Raw genomic sequence first — 23,048 nt, 5'->3', positions numbered from 1 at the left:
GGAAAAATCTTAAAATGAAGTGCTTTAATTTAAGAGAAATAAGTTTCCCCTTTTCTTCACTCCATTTCACATTTAACACTCTCAGCCAACAAACAACCTTTTCTCTTGAGAGAAGTGAGCTCCCTATCTATCTATCTATCTATCTATCTATCTGTCTGTCTGTCTGTCTGTCTGTCTGACGATCAACCTCGCATGCCATTGCGTTGGGCAGTGAGTGTGCCCTGGTGTGTGTGTGTGTGTGTGTGTGTGTGTGTGTGTGTGTGTGTGTGTGTGTGTGTGTGTGTGTGTGTGTGTGTGTGTGTGTGTGTGTGTGTGTGTGTGTGTGTGTGTGTGTGGCGCTTCCATAGACAGGTCAGGATCGCACCGCACTTCACACGAGACATACTGGTTTTGATCTGCCCCTAAGAACAATGAATGGACATGTAAGAGTGGTTTCTTTTGAGCACACCATGTGAAATTACTATCTCTCGCCTCGCGTCACCTCCCCTCCGTCCGTGTGCTCTCGCAGCACCACTCGAAGCAACAGAGAGAAACGATTCGCTTATTTGATTGGCCGAGTAGCATCACGTGTGATGATTTACAGCGCATTCATTGGTCTGTGAGCTTCCTGGCAGATAAACCAGTAGTACCGTAAATACTGTAAAAGCACGTGCCGGTTAAAATAGAAACGCTCCGTGAAAATGTAAGTTATCAATGATTTGTAGGGCTCGGTCCGGATAGGACGGCGTCTCGGTCCGGATGCGGACCGGAGTCCGGACTTTGAGGATCGCCGGTCTAGAACATAACGGGCCCTATTCTCCCACAAGCCTTCGGCGCTAAAACGGGCCTTAAACGCAAAAAAACGTGCCTTGCGCCTGTTTTGGGACGATATCAATATGGCTTTAGGCTGCCAAATGCGCTTTAGGCCGAATGGGCGTGGCGCAGTCCCAGAATGGGCCAAAGTGGGCGTGTCGACGCTAACTACCGGCGTAGTGCTATCTTCGCACCTGGCCTACATTTAGCGCTTTGCGCCTTTGAAAACCAGGCCTATTCAGTGCGCCAGTGCACTTGTGCCTCTCCCCTGTCACCCTTCTCTGTCTCTCTCTGAAACCAGGCCTATTCAGTGCGCCAGTGCTCTTCTGCCTCTGAGTCACCCTTCTCTCTCTCTCTCTGACTCCCTCGCTCAAACAGACACAACACATAGCAGCACCCATCTTCCCATAGGAAATAGCAGTTGTAAGTTTACTGCCTGTGAATGTCCACTCCCAGCATGCAATTGGGTCCTCCATTTCGCTACTAAATAGCAACCAAATGAGCCGAAATAGATATAAAAGGTAGATCTAAAATAATGTGTAATGGTAAGACAACCTGCAATTGTCGAACATTTCAATATTGGACCAAATAAAACATCGAAATGAAACACCACCCTATGTGAAACATATATGTCCTCTTGAGCCTATATATACCCCTTGTGGGTTTAACGTGATTTAGATAAGTGACAGCGGAACGCGCTTCTGTGATGTGCTATACTGTGATGTCCGCTCCAATAACTTGGCCCTACTTGACATTTAGTTTTACAATAAAAACACATTTATGCAATGACTTTACATAATGTAGGGTATATTTATGTGCATCGATCATTCTACCTGCAGCAGGGGAGAGAAAACGATATCTTTCTGGACAAACTTTCACCAATCTAATAGGCTATATTTTTCTAGCTGATGCGTTTAGTACATTATTTTCACTTTGATCTTGCTATAGTGTAGCGTATTTACATGCTTGCAGTATTGAAACTGCAGTTAGATTGGTTTGAGAAGCATAATAATATGGAATAATAGCCTATAATGCAGTCAGACAGACAGACTGGATGAAGGGAGGGGGGGGGGCAGAGCGTTTGGCTTTCGTCTGGTTTTGCGGGATCACTGGATTTGGAGCTAAAAAGGCAAGCGTGCGATTCGTTTATTGCAGTTATCCAATGAGCATGACGGTGCATAATTTTACGCTTAAAAGGCGTGGTTGTAATGGTTGAGGCTGCGTCTAGCGCCAGCACGACGATATCAAGTGCGCTGGTCCACGCCCACTGATTTGAGCTGCGCCAGCCGCTCGGCCTAGAAACAGCGCCGATGCAACGATAGGGACCAACGGCTGCAAACATCCCCTTTTGCACGCACAGTCGGCTAAGACAGGAAGCTTTGATCTCAATGGGAGCTGACTGTCAAACTGCATCCTTTCAACCACTACCTGAGATAAACGGGTCACGTGACCAGCTTGAGAGGAAGTCAGAAGGAGGGGGCGAGACTGTTCACTTCATAAACGACTGAGCACCTTCGCTCTGGGCTTTGCTTTCATTGTCACAGTGGATGTTGCAACTCGTCTGTACAGATGAATTGTTCTATTCAATAAATCCTCCTGTATTCATTTCCAACGAGTGACTGATTTCCTGATAAGGCATCACAACATTTCTATCACAGCTCCCTTATGACTTTTGCGACCCGTCCCCCCTGTAGAGGGATTTGAACTTTTGAACACACTGGTGGCCGTTTCTCGGAAGCGCCGGATGTTAAACATGGGATAATGAGGGCCAAAACACAGGCCTGGGTGCTTTAACCTCATGAGAGGATGTTGTTCCAGATATTGAAGTATGATTTTTGGATATTGGCTAATTATGGGCGAGAGTGAGACAGGCGATGTTCTCAAACTGGTCGTGGGGTTAAGGTGACCTTGGAGGAGGAGGTTGGGAAACTGAATGATGGGGCTGGTTGTTTTGGCTCTGACAAAGCTATATAGTCAACATCACTGAATGGGGAGGTTGTAACTTTCTGTAACTGTAACTTTCATGCAACATAGGCCATGTTCAGACTAGGAGGCCAAATCAGATTTGTGAACTTTAGTGACCTATTAATGACTTTATCCAGATTGGTTTTATGAGTCTGGATGCTCCAAGTCTGATTTGTGTCACTTGTCCCAAACCACATATGGAGGTAGTTTCCAATCTGCTTTCGACTGATGTGACTTCAGTGCGGACACGCAGATCCACCAAATCTGATTTGAAAGTCACTCGCAACTCGTCATAAAATGCTTCTGCGCAGGAAAACCACGTCACCAACGTACGTATTTACTGACGCCCACGTCGTTACCATAGCAACCCATGCAGATAGGCTGCTTAGGTCTGGACACACAGATCCGACTTGAGAATCAGATTTGTGGCAGTGCGGACACACTCCCAAATCAGATTTTGGAAACCAATCAAGATAATGATGAATAATGACTTTATCAGCAAATCCGATTTGCCTGTAATGTGAACATGGCCTTAGAATAAACCACAGCTGAGAAAACTTGGACACGCTTATGATCTTCATTTCTATCACAAGGACCTATGGGTTGATGATACATATTGAATGCATCATATTTAAAGGGATATTGCAGAAAGGCTCCAGCCCTCAGACCAATTTCTCCTCAAGCCGAAAGACATTTTCCCTCCACACCCATGCATTAAACCAGGGCTGGTAGTCCAGAACTCCCACAATGGCTGAAAGCCGTGCCACAGCCAAGGCTGGATTAAAGTAGCCATGGGCCCCGGGGTTACGACTTTTTCAAGGGCCCTGTGGGTGAAGATTGATTGATTGATTGATGAAGTGATGATGAAGTATTTCTCTGCCTTCTCCTTAATCCTCTCTGGTGAAACAAGTTGCATGAGAGCAGGCAACTGTAGCAGGTTTTCAAACAGGAAACCTTGTCTAAACCACAAACTGCCTGTCTTGAACATAACGGCTGGCGGCTGCAAACATTCCGTTTTGCACGCACAGTCGGCACACAGGAAGCTTGATCTCAATGAGAGCTGACTGTCAAACTGCAAGCAAAACAACCTGGGTAAGGCTAGGCAAGCAAAACAACTTGGTTGGGTATAGGCAACGAAGGTTATGGTTGCCTAAACCCAACCAAGTTGTTTTACTTGCCTATAGCCAGGTTGTTGGTGTTAAAAACTGTTAAAACGGGGTTAAAATCTGGACACGTCTGGGCTCAAACCAGCTCTCTACCGACAACAAAGTTGAAAATCAGTAATGCTTCAGGTCCACCAATCCCATTCCTTCCCCCTACCACGCCGCCGGCTTACTTGATTGTTGCACTGTGCTGTGGCGTGGCTTTCGGCCATTGTGGGAGTTCTGCTGGACGACCCGATCCAATCCGATCCAATCCAACCGATCCAAAACTAAAAAGTACCGTATAGTGATGCCCTGGGACTAGGCTAATCGTTAGGATGTGTCCCCTCGCTGTTTAACCAGGTAAGTGTTAATAGCCTAAGGCAGGTGTTGCTGGCCTCATACAATTCTTTTTAATCCATTACAACCATCAGTCCATCTTGTTTGGCAGTTTGCCTAATGTGCCTTATAAATTGTGTGTGGAGAAAAAAGAATACAACTTTGTACTTCTACTTCATCTGTACAGTCAAATTTGTCATGAATAGTATGGAATGGATATTGCCTGTATACTAGTTTTCACTTTACTTGGGTACTCCAGATGAAAATCTACATATGTTTAGGGGTTATGCAATAATCAACTTCCATATCTACTTTTTTAGACTTTTGTAGACTATCAGCTAGTTTTCACTTTACTTGGGGAGTCCAGATGAAAATCTACAGTTGTTTAGTGGTTATGCAAGTGATGGTCAACTTCACGTTTACATTATGTACGGTAGTTGAAATTCTGTGGTAAAAGCAACGGCTTTATGAATGCACTACATGGACAAGGCAGTACTCCACACGTGGTTTGTTGAGTTTTTTTTCTTTCATTTTCTCCAATATTTTGTTTTTAATCTTTAACCCCATGCAAGGGGTCCACGAGAAACCAGACTGGAGAGCCTCAGACACTAATCATTCTTAAGCTCATCAAAGTAGGCCAAAAAAGGATCCCAAATAGTCGAGAACCTTTTAAGCGAGTTGGCTCTCAGGGACCTGAGTCTCTCCATCTGTATAACAGAGATCATGTCCATCAGCCACACCCCGTGGTTTGTGAGTGGTTCAAGTTCAACTAATCTACTCTACTAGAGAATATGTTCATGGACTCTTATTTCTCTATAGATAATCTGTTAAACATCTACAGACAAGGCTACAGGCTTTTACCACTAGCTTGGACCCAAAGGAAGACACAGACATGAGGTGAGTGGAGATGAAAAGGTTTATTTGCAAAGCGATGGTGGTCAAGGGGATGTGAATGATAATGGAAGCTGGAAGCCACGGGGAGTTTGTGACGCAGGTCGAGCAGGTAGATGAGCTGACAGACAAGTGGTGCAGCAGAGAGGAGAAGAATCTTCAACACAGAAGAAACAGGAAGCCTACAGGCGCAAGAAACACTGGGAAAACTCAGGTAAACTGTCTGGAGCAGCCAAGAGAGTGAAAACTCAGGTAAACTGTCTGAAGCAACCAAGAGAGTGAAAACTCAGGTAAACTGTCTGGAGCAGCCAAGAGAGTGAAAACTCAGGTAAACTGTCTGGAGCAGCCAAGAGAGTGAAAACTCAGGTAAACTGTCTGGAGCAGCCAAGAGAGTGAAAACTCAGGTAAACTGTCTGAAGCAACCAAGAGAGTGAAAACTCAGGTAAACTGTCTGGAGCAGCCAAGAGAGTGAAAACTCAGGTAAACTGTCTGGAGCAGCCAAGAGAGTGAAAACTCAGGTAAACTGTCTGGAGCAGCCAAGAGAGTGAAAACTCAGGGAAACTGTATGGAGCAGCCAAGAGAGTGAAAACTCAGGTAAACTGTATGGAGCAGCCAAGAGAGTGAAAACTCAGGTCAACTGTCTGGAGCAGCCAAGAGAGTGAAAACTCAGGTAAACTGTCTGGAGCAGCCAAGAGAGTGAAAACCTAGGTCAACTGTCTGGAGCAGCCAAGAGAGTGAAAACTCAGGTAAACTGTCTGGAGCAGCCAAGAGAGTGAAAACTCAAGTAAACTGTCTGGAGCAGCCAAGAGAGTGAAAACTCAGGTAAACTGGAGCAGCCAAGAGAGTGAAAACTCAGGTAAACTGGAGCAGCCAAGAGAGTGAAAACTCAGGTAAACTGTCTGGAGCAGCCAAGAGAGTGACTACCATTGGTGGTACCAGTGAAGTGGAACAGCTGATGAGGTTCAGCGGTGCCACACGGCTGAACCGTGACACAGACACAGTGAAACATTTGAATCCCCCCACTAATAAGCTGTTGAAACTTTGTGGAAGATTGGTATATATAATCTTGAACATTAGTTGATCATTAGAATGTTTGACAAATATGAATTAAATGTTAATATTCATATATATATATATATATATATATATATATATATATATATATATATATAATTTTTTCTTTCCAACAACATATGACCAAAACAAACTGCTCAGACACAGGAAAGGGAAAAAGACAAAAACATACATACCAAGAAAAAGTTATTGCTTATACAGCAAAAAAGGATAAATTAAAGTAAACAAAAGTTTGAATCCAAAAACAAAACAAAACAAAGAAATACAAAAAACATTTCCTCAGCCTATGTCCACCTAACTCCAACCCTCACCCCGACTCAAAGTTTCCCACCCACGTTCATAAATTCAATTCTGTTTTTCATTTCTATTAATATCCCTTTCAAGAATCCACTGAAATTTTTGAAATGTTTTAAAACGTTCAATATCTAATTGGTGTCTTTTCGTAGCTTTAAATACTTGTATATATGCTTTCCCCATCATATATAGTTCCAATATTATTCAGGGCTTTTCCTTCTTCATCATCCCTTAAATCCCCAAACATTATGGTTAGAGGATAACTATAAAAATGTGTGCTGTAAACAGAGATCCATTCTTCAATTTTAATCCAAAATAATGCAACTTCCGGACAATACCAAAATAAATAATAAATCACTCTCCTCTTCCTCCTCACAAAATCTACACAAATCACACTGTTGGATGGTCAATTTTTTAAGCATCTTTTTAAGATGCTTAAAAAATTTGCATTTAACGTTAACAAGTACAAGTACGTTAACAAGTACCTATAGATTTGTTTTAATTGTAAAATTCTAATGGATACATCAAAGGTAGTTGTGTAAATGCAAGAAAAAGCTTTGTCCCATGGGATGCACAGCATGTCCAACATATCGTCCCATTTTGACTGAATGGCTACCGGTGCTGCACATATTTTTTTAAGATACATATGAAACTGATACATTTTCTTATTTATTTTTTTCTTATTTATAACATAAATATATACATCCTGACATAAAGGATACAAATCCTTTATGTCAGGGCAGCATACCATTTGTTTTGTATTTAATAGTAGCTTCCTTTTCCAGGTCTGGGGTATAGCTGCAAAGAGTTGATTATATGTAAAGGAGTCACAAGCGTTGCCATATACTATGAACTCATCATAAAACACGATTTCACCCCCACTATTCAAAAGATCATTCAAAAATAATATTCCTTTTTCAAACATTGATTCAATAAACATAGGTGTATCCTTAATTAAAATATTTCTATTGTACCATAACAATTTGCTTTGAATTTCACAACATGATTCAGATTGATGATATTGGTATTGAAGCCAGCTGACCGTGACCTCTTCTAAAAAGCCTGATAGATATGGGAAAGACTTTCTCTTTAATAAAGTAAACTGAAAAGGAGTTAGCTGAAAATAAGGATACAGTTTTTTCGTTTTTCAGTTAAATTTGACAATAATAATTGTTCGACAAATATTAATGAAATGGTTAACTCGTTGAGTATTCGTATATAAGTGGTTGAACATTTGTAAAGCATAGGTTGAGTGCATAGCTCATGTTCAACTAATTCATTCTGAGAATCGCTGATAATTAGAAGGTTCAACAAATATTAATTAAATAGTTTACAACTTGTTTGTTGAATATTCGTGAAACATCTGTAAAGCATAGGTTGAGTGCATAGTACAAGTTCAACTAATTTATTATGAAAATATGTAGATTTGTTCATGAATTGTCACATATACTCTATAAATCATCTGTTAAACATCTACAAACGAAGCTGAATTGATGAATTGTTGAATGTCAACTAATAAGCAGAGATGGGCAGTATTTTAAATACATGTATTTCAAATACGTATTTCAAATACATTTGTGTATTTTGTAATTTGTATTTGGCTGGACCGAGAAAAATAAGATGTAATTTGTATCAAGATACTTTCAGACCTTGTATTTTGTGTATTTTAAATACATAAAATACTTTTTTCTTTAATTTTATGTTACACATTCTTACCATTGACACAGGTTTAAACTGTGGAGGAAAGAAATGTGACATGTCACTTCTACTATAGAAACACAGCATCAGGCAGCCTACACAGTATGTAATGGAGAGAGTTCCTGGAAACAGGCGAGTTGAATTCACAGTTGAAGACTTGTAACATTACTCACATTGGGTTGCAAACAGGAAAGAACGTGAAGTTTCTTCTTTCTTAACATTTTCACAACACAACCGACCTCTGCTTATCTTATCTTCCTCTCCGCCTTACCACTTCTCTGAACTGGGGATAAGGTACGCTTTGAACAAACTCAACAACAAATCAGAGGCAGAGTAGGGTGGGTCTTGAGTCAGACTTCACATCACTTCTTCGTCTAGTATGAAGCCTTGTGTTGGTGGAAATTCCCCCAGAGATAAATTACTAATATAAATTGATGATTAGATATTGCATGCACTGGCCTATCTGCAAATGAAACGGTTTACTGCATATTCAAACCTGTGTATCATATTGTATGTATCAAGACACAACTAATTATCTTCTTAATTAAAATTGGCAAAGTGGGTGGCAGTGTGTGTGGCGGCAGTGTGGGTCATGATTGTGATGTCATCAGTGAGGTCACTCGATCAATTGTGATGTCATCAGTGATGTCACTCGAGCCACTGATTGCTCAACTATGATGTCACTCAGGCAGTTGTGATGTCATCAGTGATTTCACTCGAGCAACTCTGATGTAGTATGAGCCGATGGCGCAAATTTGCATGATGGCACCAAGGTGGGTGGGCGGTGTCTGTCTGTCTGTCAGTCATGATTTTGGGAGCCCGTGGAGCCGGCGATTTCCATAACTGCAGCCATGGCGCATCATCTCCAGGGATACTGTTATGATGCCAGATATCTAGGGCTAACATGGTCAAAGTTCCAAAGCTTGAGGTTAACATGTAGAAATGCTGCCTGTAAGTCAAAAGCCCTCACAGAAGGTGATTAACAGCTGAAGTGAGGGAGAAATTAGCTGTGCTGAAAAACAACTAAAACTGAAATGAAAGAACTGTAATGTGTTAGGGTACACAATAGGGATGTGCGATGTCACCTAAATAACCATCGCGATGGTTCCACAGTGAAACATCGCGATGGACGTTGGCATCGTCGTTGACGGGGGGTGGGGTTAATTAATGATTTATGAAGTCCATGCGGTGCCGTTTGGCTGCGCCACTGCAATGTACGTTCACGTTTACAACAGGACAGCTGAGCTCTACATGTCATGAGAGACCAGCGGGCTTGGATAGGCTACTACTACAGCACAGAGCCAGGCAATTCAAACAGTAGGCTATCACTACCAGCAATATTGAAAGGCGCAAAACAATCAAACGTTAACGTTACAGATCGTGACCAACAACGTGTGTGTGTTTAATTTAACTAGCTGGCAGAAAAGGGTCAGAATTAGTGGTGGCTAACGTTAGATTTGTGTGGGCTCAGTTTTGAACCTAACATTGGGTTACCTTAAGGAGAGATAGAAACACAGCATCAGGCAGCCGCAGTATGTAATGGAGAGAGTTCCTGGAAACAGGCGAGTTGAATTGTGTCGCGGTTGAGTGGAGTTAACCTTTTTTATTATTAAATCTGCCAAATTTTTAATTCAAACAGATAATCACGATGGTCCGATGTAGAAGTGTCAGAGGTCGATGGGGGTCGGCCCATCGACGATGGTCGATGCCATCGTCCATTGTGCTGCCAACCCTAGTACACAAAGGAGAATACTGTCACAGAGGACTAAGACATGATTTACCATCTAAGCAAAGGAAACCAGAAAATTTCACATTTGATAAGCTGGAATCAGAGAATTAGGACATTTTCTTTACAGAAATGGCGCAAAATGATGAACAGATGACCAAAATAGGCAATTCATGTAATATTTGGCAATGAATTGATGGATTGACTAATTGTTGCAGCTCTTTATCAGTTTTTATAAGATGTATTTTTATGTATTTTCAAAATACAAAATACGTATTTGTATCTCAAATACATTTTTCAGACAAGTATTTTGTATTTGTATTGTGATACATTTTTTGAGCAAGTATTTGTAATTTGTATCAAAATACTTTATGATGTATTTTCGCCCATCTCTGGTAATAAGCTGTTGAAACCTTACTAATCTGTAGACTATCTATAGGCGGACATGTTCACCACAGTCTGGCTTTTCTTGGCCTGTCTGTTAACTGTGGATGAGAGATCTCTCACCCTGTCACAACTGTAGACTTAAAAGAGTGAAGAACGTCACAATGAGTTTATGCTTCTTGAAAGGTTTTCACTTTGAAACTGATGTGCGGTTTGTGATGCTTATAACAACCATAATAACGGATAGCCTATGCATTGATTGCAATATATTCAGTTGGCTGTGCTATCTGATGACGGTCTGAAAAAATAAATTACAGAGCAGTAAAAATTTGGTGGCTTAAACCAGTAGCGTAGCCAGACTCGGCTCATTGGGTGTGCCACAGAAATCCAGGGTGTGCCAGGGGGCGGACTATTTGGTGGCGGCCACAAGGCCGCCGCCAAAATTTTTTTGGGTCTTTTCAAACCAGATTTAGAGGAATATTTGTGTGTTGTTTGCTCCTTTTCGCACTCATTATTAGCAGGTAGAAGCAGTCAATTAAATTGTATTTTTTGGCAACATGTAAAACCACTTTGTTTAGTATCTCAAAAAAGTCTCACCTACTTTTTCCAATGAGTGTTCTAGTCGGGAAAGAACGCAAATTTGGTTGGCATGTTCGTGTGGACCCGTATATTATTAGAAATCTGAGACGCATGCAGATGCATGACTGAAAAGTCTCCTGGCTAACGTTAAATGCGAAGGGACACGCCGCCAACATCTTCACTGTGCGTGGCGTGCATTAGAAAGTGCGTTTCACAGTGATACATGGGGGCTGCTAGTACTGTTAACGCTAGTTAGATAGTACAGTAGTGTGGCAGTCTCTAATATGCTACCGCCGTTCATTCCCCCAAAAGCACACACAACAGCGCTAGAAACAATCACATACATGTTGTGACTTGTGTACTCACCATGCGATCATCAAATAATAATCCAAAGTACGCAAAACTGTCATTTTCAAAGTAAATCCATAGCGAGAGGAACCAGCAAGAGTGGTTCCAAGAGGGTTACCTCTCTGCAACGAAAATCACTTCCTTGTTTGCCTGAGACGCATGGGTACACATGCGTCTCAGGCAAACAAGGAAGTGATTTTCGTTGCAGATGGGAACGCTCTTTGCTACTTATTTTCTCTATGGATTTACTTGCAGGCGGACAGTTGGACACAGTGCATGACAGCGTTGACATGTGTTTTGCAGACAAAACAAAAAACCTTTTTTACCCCATTTTTTTTGGGTGTGCCAGCGGCCTGTCTGGGTGGCATTGGCACACCCTAGCACACCCGTGGCTACGCGCCTGGCTTAAACAACTGAGTTGGTTAGTTTTTACACGAATTTGCCAGCTGGCGGTGTTCGGACCTTTGAGCCAATCAGTGCTTAAAGACCCACCCAATGGGCAAGCCGGGCACAGTTTAGTCTGAGCCACTGAGCTGACCGATTGCGTTGTGAAATAATCAACCAGGATGGTTGGTGTCCGGCTGATGGTGGTGGGCTGGTCTGGACTAAAGTCCAGGTTCAGCCCATTGTCTCAATGTGCTGCTGCCTTCACCTTCAGCAGCTCCCACTCTCACATCATCTCACCTGAAGTGACTTCTTGCTACAGTTTTTGAGCTTTGTCCTTGGTGTTATGGAGCCTTCCTTAATTGTCTGTGGTGCTGGAGTTGCATTAGATCTCTGTTGTAATGTTTATTTTAAAGGTCCTATCTGTAACTTTGGCCGGATATATATTATATTCAGTAGCGATGTCACAATTCAACATACGCTTTATACTGTAAGGCAGGAAAAGAGGGGGGAGAGGAATGGGATGATCTCTTGTAAATGTGTGTGCGTCGGTGCAGTCTAACTGGCAGGCTGTTATCAGCAAGCGTTCCTGTCTTCCTGTCATTGTCATGCTGAGTTTCTCAAGGCCAGAGCAAAGGGGAGAAATCTCCTGCTTGATAAGCTAGTTATGTGTCTCTGCATAGTGCAGTCCATGTCTGTCTATATGAGCCTGTCTTATGACTAATAACCTATACCAATCAATAAGCTATAATTGCATAACACATTATTAATTGGTGTAGGGTCATAATTGGTTACGGGTCACAATAGTGACCGTAAAAAAAACTTTTCAGTTATAAGGCTCTAAAAATGTTCCTGAATGATGTATCAATGCATTTCCAGCAAATATTGAAAGAATAAAGGGTCTCAATCCAAACAGGTTAATTTTTTATATTATTAACTATTAAGTTTTCTTATGGAAAGAGTCTAAGACTGTGTGTTTTTTGTCATACCTGACAGTTTCGACTGCTGCTTCCTGCAGTCTTCAGAGAAAGACTGAAAGTGGAAGTGGTGGGCCTCTGCAGAGTATGTCAGAGCAGTGCAGAGACGCCCTGTCAAAAACAGAAGTGTCATAGGTTTCGCTGCCTGTATAAATGTTGTTTTGAAATCATGTGGTATCAGACATGTTTCCTCCCTTGGCACAAGGAGAACGTCAGAAGCCATGTGGATTTGCCTTAAATGCTTACAATAAAAACTCCAAAAGACAGCCATGGATCTTTGGACTCTTTGATTTACCAGACACAACAACATTGGAATTTCTAGAACAATCATCACTGATTACAGCCTGCGCCTGCAGCAACAACACAGAGCAGCGACCTACTAATAATGCATCAGAAGGCTGTGTTGGTGGCAATGCTGGCCTTGGTTCTGCTCTTTATTCTGGCCCTCTCCAACTACCTGGACCCCCAGAGGTTGGTGTTGGTCGCCTCGTCATCCTCCGGCACAGAGAACTTGGGTTCTCACTCGGAGAGAGAGAGAGAGAGAGAGAGAGAGACACACCTACAAGGGCCACCGCAGACCCCAGAGGAGCTGCTGTGTCAACTGAAGGGTCAGGTCCAGCTGAGGACGGTGGATGGATCAGAGGAGCCCTTCTCCTCGCTGGGCTGGGCTGGGCTGGTGCCGCCCCTCACCCTGGACCAACTCTACAGGCGGCAGAATCACAGTGCCTTCAAGACCTGTGCTGTGGTGAGCTCAGCTGGAGCCATCCTGCACTCGGGACTGGGCAAAGAGATCGATACCCATGACGCAGTTCTGCGGTTCAATACTGCTCCTACAGAGGGATATGAGAAAGACGTGGGGACCAAAACCACTATTCGACTATTCAACTCACAGATTTTGGCCAAACCTGAGCATCGATTCAAGACAAGCTCCCTCTACAAAAATGTGACTCTGGTGGCATGGGACCCTGCAGCTTACCCTGTCAACTTACACAAGTGGTATGCTAGTCCAGACTTTAACCTGTTTGGTCCGTACGTGGAGCGCCGGAGGCTCCATCCTGCCCAGCCCTTCTACGTCCTTCACCCCAGCTATTTGTGGCAACTCTGGGACGTGATTCAGCGCAACACTCAGGAGACCATCCAGCCCAATGTACCCTCATCTGGCTTCATGGGGATCCACCTGATGATGACGCTGTGCGAGCAGGTGCACGTGTATGAATACATCGCCTCCATGAGGCAGACTGGCCTGTGCCACTACCACGAGCGTTACTCTGACGATGCCTGCACGCGGGGTTTCTACCACCCGCTCCTGTACGAGAAGAGGTTGGTCCAGCGGGTCAACACGGGCCCCAAGAGGGACCTCAATAGGGGACGCGTCACTCTTGCCGGGTTCAGCACCCTCGACTGTGAGCAGGGATTCCACTAGGCCAGTGATTCCCAAACTGTGGGCCGTGGAGGTACTGCAGGTGGGCCGCGAGTGATCTGCCAACACTATATAATATGCTAGCTTGTCAGGAAAGGGACTAAATAATGCTCCAAACGTAGGTTAAATTTAGGCAAGGGAAAAATATTTCAAAGGGGTCCCTTGACCTCAGCTCAATTTATCTGAATGAAAACAACGAGTCTCCCCTTTAGGTAGCATTTTTCACAGCCTAGCATTAATAGCTTGTGGATTGATTTCTTCTGTTGTTGCTCATCACATTTTGATATAGAATGGAATTTCACAGCCAAAAGGTAAACAGTGCACCACTTGAAGAAAACCAGTTGTGATCAAATGATGGAGCCAGGAGTCAGAAGAAGTCGTCCTGCTGGCACCAGGCGAAGAGCTTGGCTGTATCAAAGCTCCCAAACAAAAGGTTTAAAAAAGTATAAAAATGATAAAAAAGAAGTTATCCAGCGCACACCAGGATAGGAAAGATATAGACACTTTATTTAGTTAGATTAAAAACAAGAAATAAGGCGAGTTTGCCTTATTTTTTTTTTATTTTTTTTATAAAATCTATCCTATCCTGGTGTGCGCTGGAGAACTTCTTTTTATTCTTGTGATTCACCCTGCCTGCACCAGCCGGCACCCAGGAGAGAAGCACTGCTGTGCACAGGGCTTTGCTCAGCTGGTTATTAAATAACATAAAGATAGGACACTTTTTGGCACACATAATCTTGAAGGTGTCTAGTGTTGTTATCAGAGATGGGCGAAAATACATCAAAAAGTATTTTGATACAAATTACAAATACTCAAAAAATGTATCACAATACAAATACAAAATACTGGTCTGAAAAATGTATTTGAAATACAAATACGTATTTTGTATTTTGAAAATACATGAAAATACATTTTATAAAAACTGATAAAGAACTGCAACAATTAGTCAATTAATCGATTCATTGACAAATATTACATTCATTTCCTATTTTGATGATCTATTAATCATTTTGAGCCATTTCTTTAAGGAAAAATGTCCTAATTCTCTGATTCCAGCTTCTCAATTGTGAAATTGTCTGGTTTCTTTAGATGGTAAATCATCTCTTTAGTCCTCTGTGGCAGTATTCTCCTTTGTGTACCCTCTAACTGTGTTAGAGTCTAACACACTACAGTTCTTCCATTTCAGTTGTTTTTCAGCACAACTTATTTGTCCTTCACTTCAGCTGTTAATTGCTTTCTGTGAGGGCTCTTGAGTTACAGGTAGCATTTCTACATGTTACAGTAACCTCACGTTTTGGAGCTTTGACCATGTTTAGCTATAGATATGAGATCTGTTATGAATGTTAAGTTATGATAGTAGGTCCCTATATAAACAACTTCACATCCACCATGTCAGTAAATTGTCACATATAGCCTAGTCTTTATTTAACATGCTGCACGCATAGAAATACAGCAACATTATTTATTCCACCACAAAAGGTTACTTTTCAGGAACATGTAACCATGGTGCCGCAGTAGCTATGGCTTTCATGGTGAGGGGAACTTAATCCTGTGGCTAATGTATGGAAACAGGGAGGTTGTCAGCTTTGTAACAGTATATTTATTTATCCACTTTGTAGAGCTGAGTTGGGCACGGAGGTGTTTTTTTAATATTAGTTGTGTCTCTCTAATATGATGGTTTGCATGCAGTAAACAGTTTGATTGGCAGATAGGGCAGTGTTTGTCTTAGCATGCAATAGGCTTATCTAACCATCACATTTAGTACTTTATCTCTGGGGGAATTTCCACAAACACGAGGCTTCAGTACTAGTCAGACTTCATGTCCTGTTTGAGTTAGACTTCCTGTCCATTTCAACAGAGGATAAATGGTTACAGGCCAGTCGCTCAAACACCTTCATGACAGTTAAATCAACAGGCTTGTAATCATTTCAGGCATCAGGCTGTAGACTTCTACTCTATCAGCCTGGTGTAATGTGGTACTGTGTCGGGTTCCTCACAGCTTTAATCAGAGGGTCAGGGGGACTCATGGTTCTGCACCCCGCTAAAGCTCAGAACCAAACATCCTTTTGTTATTGTTGTTGTTTTGCTTTGTTTTGTTAAATTAGCGTTAGCTGTGTCTCTCTAATATGATACACTGGTTTGCAGTAAACACTTTCATTTGCAGATAGGGCAGTGTTTGCCTTAGCATGCAATATTTAATCATCACATTTAGTACTTTATCTCTGGGGGAATTTCCACCAACATGACGCTTCAGTACTAGGTTCCCACCCTACTCTGCCTCTGATTTGTGGAGATTGTTCTGAGGGTAAGCCAATCAGAGGCAGAGTAGAAGTGACATCTCACATTGCGGTTTTTTTATTCAACAGTTTAAACCTTGTGTCAATGTTTAAAATGTGTCCATTTGAGAATAAAATGAAATAAAATGTATTTTATGTATTTAAAATACATAAAATAGCCTACAAGATCTGAAAGTATTTTGATACAAATTACATCTTATTTTTCTCGGTCCAGCCAAATACAAATTACAAAATACACAAATGTATTTTAAATGCGTATTTAAAATACATGTATTTAAAATACTGCCCATCTCTGGTTGTTATATGCATTTGCTAATTACTCAACTTTGTTCAGTGTGGTCATAGAATGAGGTGCCTAAACATGTTGACGGCAACAATAGTGACTCAGTGCCTGTATAATGCACGTTGTAGGCTACTGTAGCCTATCGCTTAGGTCCGTGGACTCGTGAGAAACACTTCTGCAGTTGCTGTTTCAAATCACCAGCCATCACTTCACATCAGCGCCAAGGCGTTTGCGATCGACCCGTCGATCGAGATTAACATAGGCTATTGGGCACCCCTGTTTTAAATGCTTGCAATTATTACAGTACTGTTACATCTTTGTTTTTTCATTATTTTTATATGTTTTTGACGCATTCTACCTCAGATTTGTCTCATCAAATTGTTTCCCAGTGTTCGCATTCTATGATTCAATCATTAATACGCCATGCTATTAGGCTACAAGTTTATTCACACATCACATGACTTGAATGTAAACTCATTAAATAAAGTCAAAACATTTTGCTGGTGAGCTTGTGTCTGTGCGTGCGTGCGTGCGTGCGTGAGTGTGTGCGTGCGTGAGTGTGTGTGTGTGTGTGTGTGTGTGTGTGTGTGTGTGTGTGTGTGTGTGTGTGTGTGTGTGTGTGTGTGTGTGTGTGTGTGTGTGTGTGTGTGTGTGTGTGTGTGTGTGTGTGTGTGTGTGTGTGTGTGCATGTGTGTGCAGTGTATGTGTGCATGTGTGTCTGTGTCTGTGTCTGTGTGTGGTGAGCTGTCTGTATAAATACTCGACTGCTAGTCTCTCATGCCGACGGTCCCACTGATCTGAGGGTTGCCTTGGTTCTTGACATCTTCACCACTTTTACCCCGCTAGCCGGGCGCTTCTCGCTCATACTGAGCACATTAGCGCCCGGCGAACGTCACGCATTTCCCATTTTACACTGTGCCATTTTCACGTCTAGGTCTAAATGCCAGCTCCTACCTGAGTCTTCACGTGAAGTGAAGACGCTATCCGATGCAAAACATCCTCTTCTTTTAATGACACCTAGTTGTTGCATCCAAATTGTTGCATAAAATCCACTTTTCTGTCTTTCAAAAACCGAAAAGCATTTATCTGGAGCGCCGCTTCTTCTTCTCTGATCTGAAGCAACCCGGAACAACGACTTCCGGGTTGCTCGAGGTGCTCCAAATAAATGCTTTTCGGTTTTTGAAAGACAGAAAAGTGGATTTCATGCAACAATTTGGATGCAACAACTAGGTGTCATTAAAAGAAGAGGATGTTTTGCATCGGATAGCATATTCACTTCACGTGAAGACTCAGGTAGGAGCCGGTTTTTAGACCTAGACGTGAAAATGGCACAGTGTAAAATGGGAAATGCGTGACGTTCGAGGGGCGCTAATGTGCTCAGTATGAGCGAGAAGCGCCCGGCTAGCGGGGTAACTTCACCACCAACGACTTGTGAGTTGATAAACCAACTTTTGAAGGTTCTTACATTAATTGTTAACTCAAACATACAGTGATGCTTTTGAATGAAAATGATGGAGTTGTTTTAGCATTTACCATACTAAGATGTGTATATCTGTCATGCAGGTAGCCACAGTATGCTGTTACAGTTCTTTGTTGATAATGTGAAACCTGTGTCTTTGTAAATGCAGGAGCTGTTTGCCTTACTGCCATGATGAAGGACAACATGCTGACCTTTGCTCTGCTGTGTTCCCCTTGAGTTGAGTTGAGTTGAGTTGAGTTGAGTTTATTTTTTTCTCGATCAACCATATAAAATACAATAAAAAGGATAAAACACAAAACACAAAACATAAACATTTGAATCTAACAAATTTCGTCAAAAAAGCAAACAATTGAGTTCGAGAAGGAGCAGAAGGAAGCAAATGCTTATCTAGTCCTGCCCCTTTCTTCACAATATCATAACAAATCTCTTACAATGTTAAAATAAAATAGAATAAAGAAAAAACAAATCAAAAAATCAAAAGAAAAAAAATTACACTTTAGTGATCCTCAGTTTTGTACTTATCAATTAGTGTTTTCTTACATCTGTTTTTGAACAATACAATGTTCTTACTCCTTTTAGTTTCCTCATCCAAACCATTCCACAGGGTTACCCCACAAACTGAAACACACAAGCTTTTAAGGGTAATGCGTACATAAGGTTGTTTTAGATTAAATTTCCCTCTTAACTCATACCTTCCCTCTCTATCCATGAACAGTTTTTGTATGTTACTTGGCAGTACCTTATTCCTTGCTTTAAACATTATTAGTGCAGTTCTAAGTTTCACAATATCCATAAATTTCAAAGTCTGTGTCTTAAGAAACAATTGATTAGTATGCTCATGATACCCAACATGATTTACTAACTGTATTGCTTTTTTTTGCAATGTGCATATCTTCTGTGTGGTGCTCTTATAAGTATTACCCCATATTTCCACACAGTAGATCAGATGTGGTAATATAAAGTGCGCAATACAGAGTGTGCAATGTTTCCTGATTTAGTATGTATCTTATTTTACCTAATATTCCTATGCTCCTGGCAATCTTGGTGCACAACATTTTTATCTGGGGTTTCCAGCAGAGCTTATGTCTATTATAACCCCCAGAAACGTGTTTCCTTCCCTGGATGCTGTCTGCAGACTTCATGGTGAGAGGCACATTCTGGACTATATGTCATTGTCAGCATATATTAACTAATTAAAAAATGTGGCTCCTCAGATCACCCGCACGGGTGATCTTTACACCCCCTGAAAATGTCAGTCTGATCGCACGTAAAACGGCATAGCTGTGGCCGCCGATCGCACGTAAAACGGCATAGCTGCGGCCTGACAAAATTCTGCTCACACGCACGCACACACACGGACACTTCTCAAATTTATAATATAAGATTACTAGCGCACCCGTGGGGACCCCCCTGTGAGTTAGGCCCCCCTGGTCTGGAACATGACATCATCACTGATGACATCATCACTGAACTTATTAGCCTCAGCCAGGAAGGATGACATCACTGATGGCATCACATCATTAGGTAATTAGGGCGATCACCTAATTAAAAAATTTGGCTCCGCCAGGTCACCCGCATGAGTGCTCTTAATACCCCCTGAAAGTTTCAGCCCGATGGCACGTAAAACGGCACAGCTGCGGCCGGCCAAGATTCTGCTCTAGTGCAATCGCCAAAAGTGAAAAGTTTTGTATATCAAATCACAGCATGATTTTTTCTATGGTGTTCCTCAAGGTCTTTTGCACCCCTGCCCGGCAGCAGCTAAACGCATCCCCACCTCACGGGAGCATATTGTAATGATTTATACAGAAATGTTACTGTTTAAAAGTGATATAATTGTCTGCGTAGACGTGACCTCCCTGATTTCTAAGTTAAAACAGACCCGAAATATGTTGGGGTGGGGATGCAATTCTTGGAGGGGATGCGGAAACGTTCACGGCATGTGCCGCAGGCGCGAATTAGAGCCGTGCCAAAATCATCTGCGCCTCCAAAATGCCTGCGCAAACGGGATTTGGGCGGTTTTAAGTAGGCTACCAGAATTATACGCAGGTGTGGCCAGGCAATGCCTGGGCGTTACATCAATAAAAACCAATCGGATTCCCGTCTCGCAATCGCTGTTTGCGCGAGGCGTGCAATATGCTGTAATTCTCTCCATGCGTAATAGAGGACAGAGAGAGATGGAGAGAGCTTATTGACAGATCGTCTGTGGTGCCAACGACCCTCCGGGTTATGAAGGTGAATAGCCTATGTCCATTGTCCAACAAGTTTTCTCAATTAATTTCCTTCTTTGCGATGTGATAAAAGTTTCTCAGTGAGTTATAGTTCATTGCCTCACTAAATTATCTGCTAATACCCAATTTTAGCAGCAGAATTTGATGTCCTAGCGTGGCAAGGCTGTGCGTAATGACATATCCAAAAGGAATTTTAGTCTGCACTGCGCTGCGCTGCACGGAGATTGTGGTGCGCTCAAGCGCAATGGGGTATTTAGTGCGTAAGAGGTGCTTTTAAAAGCTCTTAGCGCAAAGTAATTGCACGCATTGTGTTACCATTGTGCAAAGTCCTCACAAAATATTACACACGTGTATTTACACACGATTCCGCACACTCATACCTCTGTCTCACTCTCTCAGTGTAGAAAAGGCCCCAAAGTTGGAGTGTAAAATATTATTGCCAGGTGGTTTATACTGTATGTATGTATGTCTGTTTATGTGCTAGGTATCAGTTATTGCTCTTATAATTTGATAGGCTGAACCGACCCACGTGATGGGCTTTGATCTTGGTTAATTGGCATCACGAGTCATGCAGAAATTACAGTAGTGTGAGCGTCCGTCAGTCGAGCACAGTCAATTTGGGTGTGTCAGTCATCGTCAAAGTTGCGCAGTCATTTCGTCAGTATTTTCATCACAAGTCAAGTTGTGCGTGCATGGAAAAAAACCACAACTATCCACAACTGTTCACAACTATCCACAACTGTTCACAACTATTCCAAACTCACAACCTGTATGTGTTGCTGCACAGTGCCAGTAAAGAGAGACAGAAACACCATCTTCTCTCAGCTCTTTATTCCTCATACCTGGAGGCTTTAAGTGGTTTTAAGAGAGAGAGATAGACACACACACACACACACACACACACACACACACACACACACACACACACACACACACACACACACACACACACACACACACACACACACAGGAAGAAGGGAAGCATTATACCCTATCTAAAAGAACACGACACGATTTCAGACGGACAAGCCCGTCTTTATTGTCACACGATTACACATCAACACATGCACGGATGGCCACAAACACACACATGCTGACGGTGGCCGGTGAAATTTGTCCTCTGCATTTAACCCATCTTTCCAGTACCATACAGATCCTAAACAAAAGAAAATCACTGTTATGATGCCATCCGAAGAAGCAATGATAACTTTATCGGTGAGGTCGGCCAAAAACTTTGATTTGCTCAATTTGCTTCCAGTTCCCTTTTGCCAGAACTGGGCAAATTTCGACGGCAGACCTGCTTCAAAATTTTGACCTGTGAAGGAGCTTACCTGAGTAGTTATCCAGAGTTGGGGGATGAAGAGCATGAGGTGCTCATTCCTCCCTATGAGGTGTTCAAGATCGTTAAGAAAACTACAGACAACTCTGATACATCTGACAAAGGTCTTGGGGGGTGTGTGGTCATCTACAGCTTGATGACTGAAGGAATTCAAAGCAAACTGAACTGCACAATTGCACGTAGGCCTATAAAGAGACACCAATGGTTCTTCTTCAACCAAAATCAATTGAAGAAATGCAGTCTTTCTTTGTAATTGGTGATTGTGAAACATACTGTCATAATTGAATGTAGGCTATTTTTTCACCCGAGCTCATTACAACATACGTGTGCTCTTTGTAATGTGGAAACCCACCGGAAACAACTCCTAAACTTGTATCTATAGTAACACCTGGGTTACTTTAAACACGGGTTTATGAGTTGTTGTGCTTTATTGTTCATATACATATACTTATATAGAGCAAAATGTTTGTTTATGTCTCATGTGTAAGCCTTCTCCATCTGTTGGTCCATGTATCAGCAATTAGGCCTATATATTGTGCTTTTTTTGTAATGTTGCTTTATGAGACCAATAAAGGAGTTACATGTCAGAAATATGCATTTCCTGCTTTGCTCAAGTGCTTCGTAAACCATATTAGGCCACAGTCACAGTGAGTTCAAACCGAGGAACTTCTTGCTGTGAGGTAACAGTGTTAACCACTAAGCCACCATGCCATCCTTTCTTCTTCGTCTTTTGTCTTTAAGTGCCCTGATTGCATTTGGACAAACTGTGTTGTCAGTTAAGTGAAGTACATACTGCAATAGCCTACCACCTGCAATAAGGGCCCATCCTACATGATCCACTTTTAAGAGCCATCTCATCCATCTAAGTATGTATACGGCGGTATGCACAATGTACATTGTCAGTCTGCTCTTACATTTCATATTTTGACTCATTCATTCATTCATTTCTCCAGACACAAATCCAGAATTGCTTCCTTAATTTCACTTTATACTACAATGTTTTTTTTTGTTATTCCCCAAACGGTGTGACCCGACAGACATCAGTCATTAGTTGTGATGAAACAACTCATGTATTTTTTTTTATTGTTAGGTAATAATTTTCATACAGACCTGAACACTTAAGATTACACAATAATGCATGATACTGTAAGGCTATGAAATGAAAAGGATTAAAACACTGATGTAAAAAAAACATTTAGAATGAACAATGGAGGTACAAAAGTGATAAATACGCAAAAAGGTTAGAACTTAGTATCTGTGTGTGTGGGGGGGGGGGGGGGGGAGGGGGGTGAGACCATTACTGCAAGAAGAGCCCCATGATATAAACATTTTGCAATTGTGAATCTAGTCACATTAAAACTGTTTAATCAGACTGAATGGGTGATAGAGAATGAAATTTCACAGCCAA

The 23,048-nt window shown here is 42.0% G+C and overlaps 1 pseudogene across 1 annotated transcript; it reads left to right on the top strand.

Annotated features, from left to right (window-relative positions):
- The first annotated feature begins 12,949 nt into the window (after positions 1-12,949).
- On the top strand, positions 12,950-14,434 carry LOC310777614 (beta-galactoside alpha-2,6-sialyltransferase 2 pseudogene; annotated as a pseudogene). Its single transcript has one exon. The product of its transcript is annotated as a beta-galactoside alpha-2,6-sialyltransferase 2 pseudogene (transcript).
- Positions 14,435-23,048: the final 8,614 nt, after the last annotated feature.

This window comes from Poromitra crassiceps (genome assembly GCF_964638095.1).
Source record: "Poromitra crassiceps genome assembly, chromosome: 5".
Classification (NCBI taxonomy): Eukaryota; Metazoa; Chordata; class Actinopteri; order Beryciformes; family Melamphaidae; genus Poromitra; species Poromitra crassiceps.
This window is presented reverse-complemented; position numbering and strand designations above follow the sequence as displayed.